The sequence below is a fragment of the Meleagris gallopavo genome, chromosome 5 (genome assembly GCF_000146605.3).
Source record: "Meleagris gallopavo isolate NT-WF06-2002-E0010 breed Aviagen turkey brand Nicholas breeding stock chromosome 5, Turkey_5.1, whole genome shotgun sequence".
NCBI lineage: Eukaryota > Metazoa > Chordata > Aves > Galliformes > Phasianidae > Meleagris > Meleagris gallopavo.
Genome location: NC_015015.2, coordinates 45,475,773 through 45,482,561, shown reverse-complemented (window position 1 = coordinate 45,482,561; position 6,789 = coordinate 45,475,773). Strand labels below are relative to the sequence as shown.

At 37.9% G+C, this 6,789-nt stretch overlaps 1 long non-coding RNA gene across 1 annotated transcript; it reads left to right on the top strand.

The window, feature by feature from the left end:
* The first annotated feature begins 2,253 nt into the window (after nt 1-2,253).
* On the top strand, nt 2,254-5,867 carry LOC116216693. The gene is made up of 4 exons (XR_004159970.1): nt 2,254-2,356; nt 2,578-2,680; nt 4,011-4,097; nt 5,814-5,867. It is a non-coding gene; the product is annotated as an uncharacterized LOC116216693 (long non-coding RNA).
* Nucleotides 5,868-6,789: the final 922 nt, after the last annotated feature.

Below are 6,789 nucleotides of genomic sequence, written 5' to 3'. Positions count from 1 at the left end.
AAAAGCCTGTGCTGCACTACCTGAAAGACTGAGGAGCGAGCTGAGAGAGCACCAACTTCCACAAGGGTTCAAGGTATAAGGACTTCTGAGCTGAAGCTTGAGGAAGCTGAGGCTTCTTTTTTTGGCTCTGAGGTAGGCTGAGATTCTTTGACAGAAGGTTAACACATTTCTGTAGAGAAAGCCTAGTGTTGTGTTTGTACCATGCATGTAATGGAGATAGTTACTGAAGGCTGACAAATCATGCAGATCTGTAAATTTTAACAACTTATTGGTGTCTGTATGTCACTGGATGTAATAATAATTAAATAGATACATTTACAGACTTCTAAATACTGTCACATAAACAGATTAATGAAAAATTACACGTTGCCACCAATTTGAAGAACTTTATCCAAAAACACAGTTTCCACCTGATGTTAACAAAACTTGTCATTTTCATCATAGTAAAAGAGTGAACCAGTACCAAGTACATACGTAGTGAAAGCAGTCAATAACTGGATAAGAATATAAGAGGAGCTAAAAAGAATACAATTTTGTTAGCTAAACTTGCTTATTACAGTAAACTTAGAGTAAACAGAGGGTATTCTTTAAGTTGTTTTCCTCTTTACAGATAGAGATCCACATTTCAAGAACGATTATTACAAGAGTAAATGTTATTGTTTAAACCAACCCATATACTACAAAAAACATACAAAGAAATCTAGCAAACCTCTTGGTGTGCAAAACAAGATAGCAGAGACAAAGAACAAGAGATTAAACTGTCCACTATTATTGAGAAAAATAACAGTGCATTTTAAGTGGCTCCTGTAAACTTTTTTTTTATGTGAGCTGAAGGAGGATGTCATTTCCAAATACTTCCATTTTACATGAAGTACAGATGCTTTTTTGAAAGTCCCACTAATAAGTTTATTTTGAAAAATAAAATGTATCTCAAATATTGCCTATTTGTTTAACTGAAAAGTAAATGGTCTAGGCTACCTCATAAAGCTAGCTACTGGATTTATTTACATTAGCTTAAAATTTCATTCAGTCTTTGCATTCCCTTCCTTCTGAACTTTTATAACTTCATAACTAAAAGAGAAGTTAAAGGGTTAGAGAAATAAAAACACTTTTAAGGTTTGGTGCTCAGACAATAGAAAAAATAGTGCAACAGTTTGCTATGTTATATACCTTTCCAGCAAATCTATCAAAATATTCAGACTTGTCTTTTATTCTCATTTAAAAAATACAGTGCTCTTCTTGCTCTCTTTTGATTAGGGAAATATGAGCATCTTTAAATGTGTTTAAAATTAAAAAAGAAAAAGAAAAAAGAAAAGGCCAGAGCTAGTAATGCAAGTTGATCCACTGAAGCAGATGTCAGAAGTGACAAAGTGTTATTAATCCAGTTGACTCCAGGTGGAGGCAAAGATCCCTCTGCAAAGAGCAGCTTGCATGCTTGAGACCATCAGCTTCCTTGTGAAGTCAGCAATTGAAATGTATTTCAGGTTTATAACGGTAAATAGTTTAATCTCCCTCATAAATGGAGCTGAACTCCTCAGGAAATGCAACATAGCTTGGTGACTGGAACTCAGGAAGCTCCCAAATCAATACCAGAACAAGCAGGGACTGAGGGAAGGTTGTTCAGTGCTTTTCAGTCCTAAGCACTACACTGTGTTTTAAAAATAAGATTTAGAAATGCTGAAATTGATTATAGCAGCTTTACCACACATCTGAGAAGTATAGGTATCACTTAGATGTGAAATATCAATGGCTCAGCACACTGTGCTTCTTTTTCTTTACTGAATCGCCTCTGGTTTAGGGCTTGGACCTATAGTAAATCATATAGAGCTTTCCTCTTCTTCTGTGTATGGTATTTTTTAGTGAGTGCTTTTAGTACCTTTCACTTTACCCTAAGTACTTTGCCACTGATATTGATTTGCAAAGAAAAACAAAGGACTTGGGGCTGGAGAAAACTCAGTAAATGCAGAATGATGCAGTAGTAATTGTGGGGGGAAAAAAAAAATCAAAAAGGTACCTTTGTGCTATACAGATATTGGATGATACAATTGGAAAGCTTAATGGTTGCATTCTCCTATTCTGCTTTGGGGAAATACACTGCAGTTTGCTGAAGTAGATAATGCCTAAGATCTACTTACTGGAAGGGACATTATTTTAATTGTTGTATAATGTTACTGTAAAGGTCACCAAAGGTTGTTAAGAACGGCTGAAAAACATTGCTGACATCCAAATACTCATGCTCTGATGCTAGAGAATGGAAGGAAGATAAAGGGAGAAATAAAATGAAGGCATGAAGATGGATGGTGATAAGTGATTTTGAAGTGATGGATGAGAGTTCACATCAGGGTACTTTGGGAAGGTAAGAGGAATAAAGTGATGTGAGACATTCCTGAAAAATGATTTGTCTCTGTTTTCCACTTCTGTTAATCATCAGTAACAATGAGATTGCCTTTAAGGTTTACTGGCATAAAGCTGTAGATTAAAGCAGTAAATTGAGGTGCTGCTACTGTACAGATAACATTTGACTCATTAACATTCCTTGTGTAACAAACCTGGGTTTTTTCTTTGTTTGTTTTGCAGGAGACTAAGCAGCACTTCAGAAGATGATTCCTGCAAAATGGGAAGCTTTCTATGCATTTTCTGCAAATGAAAAATTTCTTCACTGGCAGCTTGCACTGGAAAGGTAAGAGTGGGTAGCATAATCATGGAACCTCTGGCTATGCTTGTATGCAAGAGCTTTAACTGGCCTGTACTAACAGGCCAGAATGACATAAAATTGCCATACCATGTGAGGACACGTTTCCCTAGAGATTTCTGGAGAGACTACTGGAGTCTTTTCTTCAACTTTGTGCTAGAAGTGCCGAAACTGAAATGGGACATGCTTGGTTTCAGCCTGCTAGGATTCCCCTATATGTCCATGCACAAGCAAAGAGGTGACTTCATTTGTTACCATCTTGAATTGGGAAGACAAGGTAAAAGGCAAAAAGAGGACCTGTATGAGGAAAGACAAAAATCAGATCTAAAGCATTAGAAAACTTTAGGACCTCAAGATGTTTTGAGTTCTTTAGAGTGTTCCCAGATCAGCAGCAAAGGGCTTACTACTTGTTAAACCATCCTGACCTTGATCTTATGATGACTGACTGATGTACCAAGTAACAACATTCCTAACAGAATATTGATCTCTGCTCTTCTGCTAAGGGATTAAATTCTCTTGTTTCCCTGAGGATGAGCAAGCTGTAAGACAGGAAGGACACGCTGTATCTGATGGCTAGCTCACTGAAATTCAGCTCAGACTGTGTGTGCAGGAAGGCAGCGGAACTCAGAGGGGCAGATGAGAAGTTAATGAAGCACTAAGCTTTGCTTGTAAGAACCCTGATGTCTGACATTATCATCAGAGACCTGATTGCCCTTTTTCTTTCTGAGCATTAGCCAGATGAAATCCAGTTACCAGAGCTCTGCGTGCTCCAAAAACACAGAAGCATTTTGATCTACAATTCTGATTTTCAGCCTATTTTTCTCTATAATGGAACTCTGCCTTGGAATGAATAATTTTCTAGATTCTGTTCTGTGATTAGCCACAGGAAACCCAGTAAAATTACGTTGTATAAATGAACAGAGCTACATGAAATTAATAGCTCTCAGCAGCCTGCAGAGCAATGTGAAGAGGATATTAAGAACTGGAATAATTTTGAGAACAGCAAAGAGAAAGCTCCTAATAATAGACAAAATGCATAACAACCTACAGACCAAAGACTCGTATTTTAGTTTGGTCCCAGATAAAAGGATTTAGATAAAAGGATTTTCCCTTTTAATTTGAAACAAACGTACAGGGTTGCCCAGGGAGGTGGTGGAGTCACTGTCCCTGGAGGTGTTCAAGAAATGTTTACATTTTGTACTGAAGAATGTGGTTTAGTGGGAAACATTGGTGATAGGTTGGATTGAATGATCTTGAGGTCTTCTCCAAACTTGCTGAATTTTATGATTCTATTCACTCTGAAGCTTTGCTATTACAGGCTGCTCAGCAGTTTGGTGGGATGCTGACAACCCTCAAGTCCAATTGCAAACAAGGATTTTGGAGAGGGGACCTCTTTATTTTCAAGGTAACTATCAGCTCACTTTTTCATTTAAATTGCTAAATACATTAATCATAGCTGCTGCATCAGCTTCAAAGTCTGTTGCTCAATTTTGCAAATGCATGGGCATGAAAATACATTTTGCTCCCGATTTTATTTTGGGGAATATTAATGCTGTGGACAAGCACAGATAGCCAGCCCTGGAGATAAAACTGTAACAGGGGTGGCTGCATGCATTTCCTCACCCAATCCTCCTATCTAATCTCCCCTTTCACCTACCTCCTTGAGTGCTCAGCCTTCCATCTCCTTGCTGCAATGGCTGCACAGCAGCTGCATCAATCTGCTGGGTGCTTAGACCAAAATAAAATTTGTAAGTGACAGTTTTGATTATTTGGTATGTTGTCACAGATCCCTAGGGGCCATGGCTAGAAAAGGCACAAAGGGCATCCAGTTTGTTTCCCTGCTTCCTGGGGATCATCAATAACACTGCAGAGCAAAGTATTGCTTTTGTGCTTACAGCATAAATAGGAGTCTAGGTACTGCAGGTAGTTTTGCTTTATCTGCTGCAAAACAAACTCTGATCAGGCTCTTGTAACTGTTATCTGTGCTAAATGCTTTTATTTAAAGCATAGATCTTCTACAAGTGGAATCCTGCTCTGGAGCTGATACACAAAATGCTCAGCAAAGCACAGAAGCCTCTTCAACTTTTTTACAGTATGACTCTGGGGAGTGTATTTGGGCTTACTCATCATCCCTCAGTGACAGCTGCTGGGCTCCAAGGAAAGGAGCAGCTATAGCATTCCAAGTCAAGCTTGCTGACAGTTCAGGGTATAATTTACACATACACACACATAAGGAGGCAATAATAGCACATTTCAAAGGGACCATATCTATGAAACATCCACCATTTCTTCCCCATTCTCCTGTGGTTTAGCTGCACTTAATGATGGATGACTCTCCTTTTCTAATGCTTGAATTTTAACCTTCCTGATTCTTGTAGGAGATTTAGTGACTATAGTGGATCAAGCCAGAACACAGAATCCAGAAACATTTACAGTATGTTACTGCTGTCAAAAGTGACCAGAATCTGAACCAGCCTGCCTGCTTTTATATAGGGATCTTTTATATACCTGACAGTATTCTGCGTATACTCATGCGTGCAATATCCTTGCATCTGAATGTTAGAGATATTTTGTTTTTGTTTGTTTTTTGCAGCAGGAAACTGACAGAACAGTTAACATCTTTAACTACAAGATAGCAACTGCTTGTGCTTGCTGCCTGCACTCTGTTTTCCTATCACATTGTCAAGCCAATTACTTTTAATTAAAGTTCTGTCTGGCACTTTTTGACAACTCAGCCTGTAATGATGAAAGTCTGTATGAGAATGATCTGAGTTAGAGAGTCAGAGTTCATTGTTTTCCAACACTCCTGCAATTACTATTAATTTCACATGAAAGTAGGGCACTTTCTTTGGGAAAAACAACACAGAAGTGTCACTTGGGTTCATTAGCAGAGTGGTGGGTATCTACTCTTCCCTCTTCAATGCATTTCTTCATGGGTAAAGAATTTAGTACAGTGCTTAGAGAAAAAAAATTGCAAAGATTGCTAATTGCACTTAAAATAATATTATAGGAAATTTAAACAAAGTTACTTGGCAGTAGAATAACCTCCCTGGGCTAGTACCTTATTGTCAAATTGGTTTTAATCATGGTGAAAAATGTTGTGCTGTTCATGTGCTTCCAGGTTTTGGTGTAACTAGAGAGCCTACTGAAATTCTGAAAAAAAAAAAAAAAGCATGTAAGTAATTGATCTAATTACAAAAGCAAATTGTACTTTACGTGATGTTTCCATGGGTCCTGTGTGTCTGTATACATGATCCTGTCATGCTCAGTTCCCTGTTCAAAACCCCTCTGCAGCCTTCCAGCCTCACTTAACGTTTGCTTTCTGCTCAGAATGGATAAAGAATTGAAGAACAGGACAGGTACACAATTTATACAGCTTACCCATTTTTAAAACTTCATTATTTTTGACTTACAAGGGGGCAAACAGCTACTTTAGGACAGTGAATAGCACAGTTTTTGCAGTTTTTTCTTGGGACTATAGGTGTTCTATTATTTATTTTGTGTGGCTAAGCTTCCATAACACTAATTCTTCAAGATTTCTATCAGAGCAGATCTCTTCTGTCCTCAGCCATCTTCACAGAATTCCTCCAAATTGGAAAATAGTTAAACATACAGATGCTCAGTTTCTTAACTGAGTTGTCATTGGAATTTTCATCCTTAGGATAACTTATTCTATTTTTCTCTCTTGCTAGCTGTTTGCATCTTTCCAGCTTTTAAAAGCAAGTTTACAAAGACAAAAAAAAAAAACAAAAAACACACATATAGTGACTAGGAGCAATTCTAATCACCAATTTGGGGCATGCTGCTTTGATTCAAGTAACTGTCCACCAGCCCTGAAGGGAAATGAGTTTAAAGAGAAAAGAAGGAAAATTCAAACTTCCCAATGGATTTGCAATCTCTTAATCCAGCCTCAGGCTCAGTAGCAGAAAAGTGTCAAAAATAGGCTCTGTGTCTTCAGACGAGGCTTTCTGGAACTAGCACAGTAGTTGCATGAGCCAGTACATATAGATTTGGCACAAGAATTTCTCTTCCTCTGTCTCAAAGTTCAAATACTTTGGGGTTTTTATTTTTGGTGGTTTTTTTCTTTTTGTAGGAAA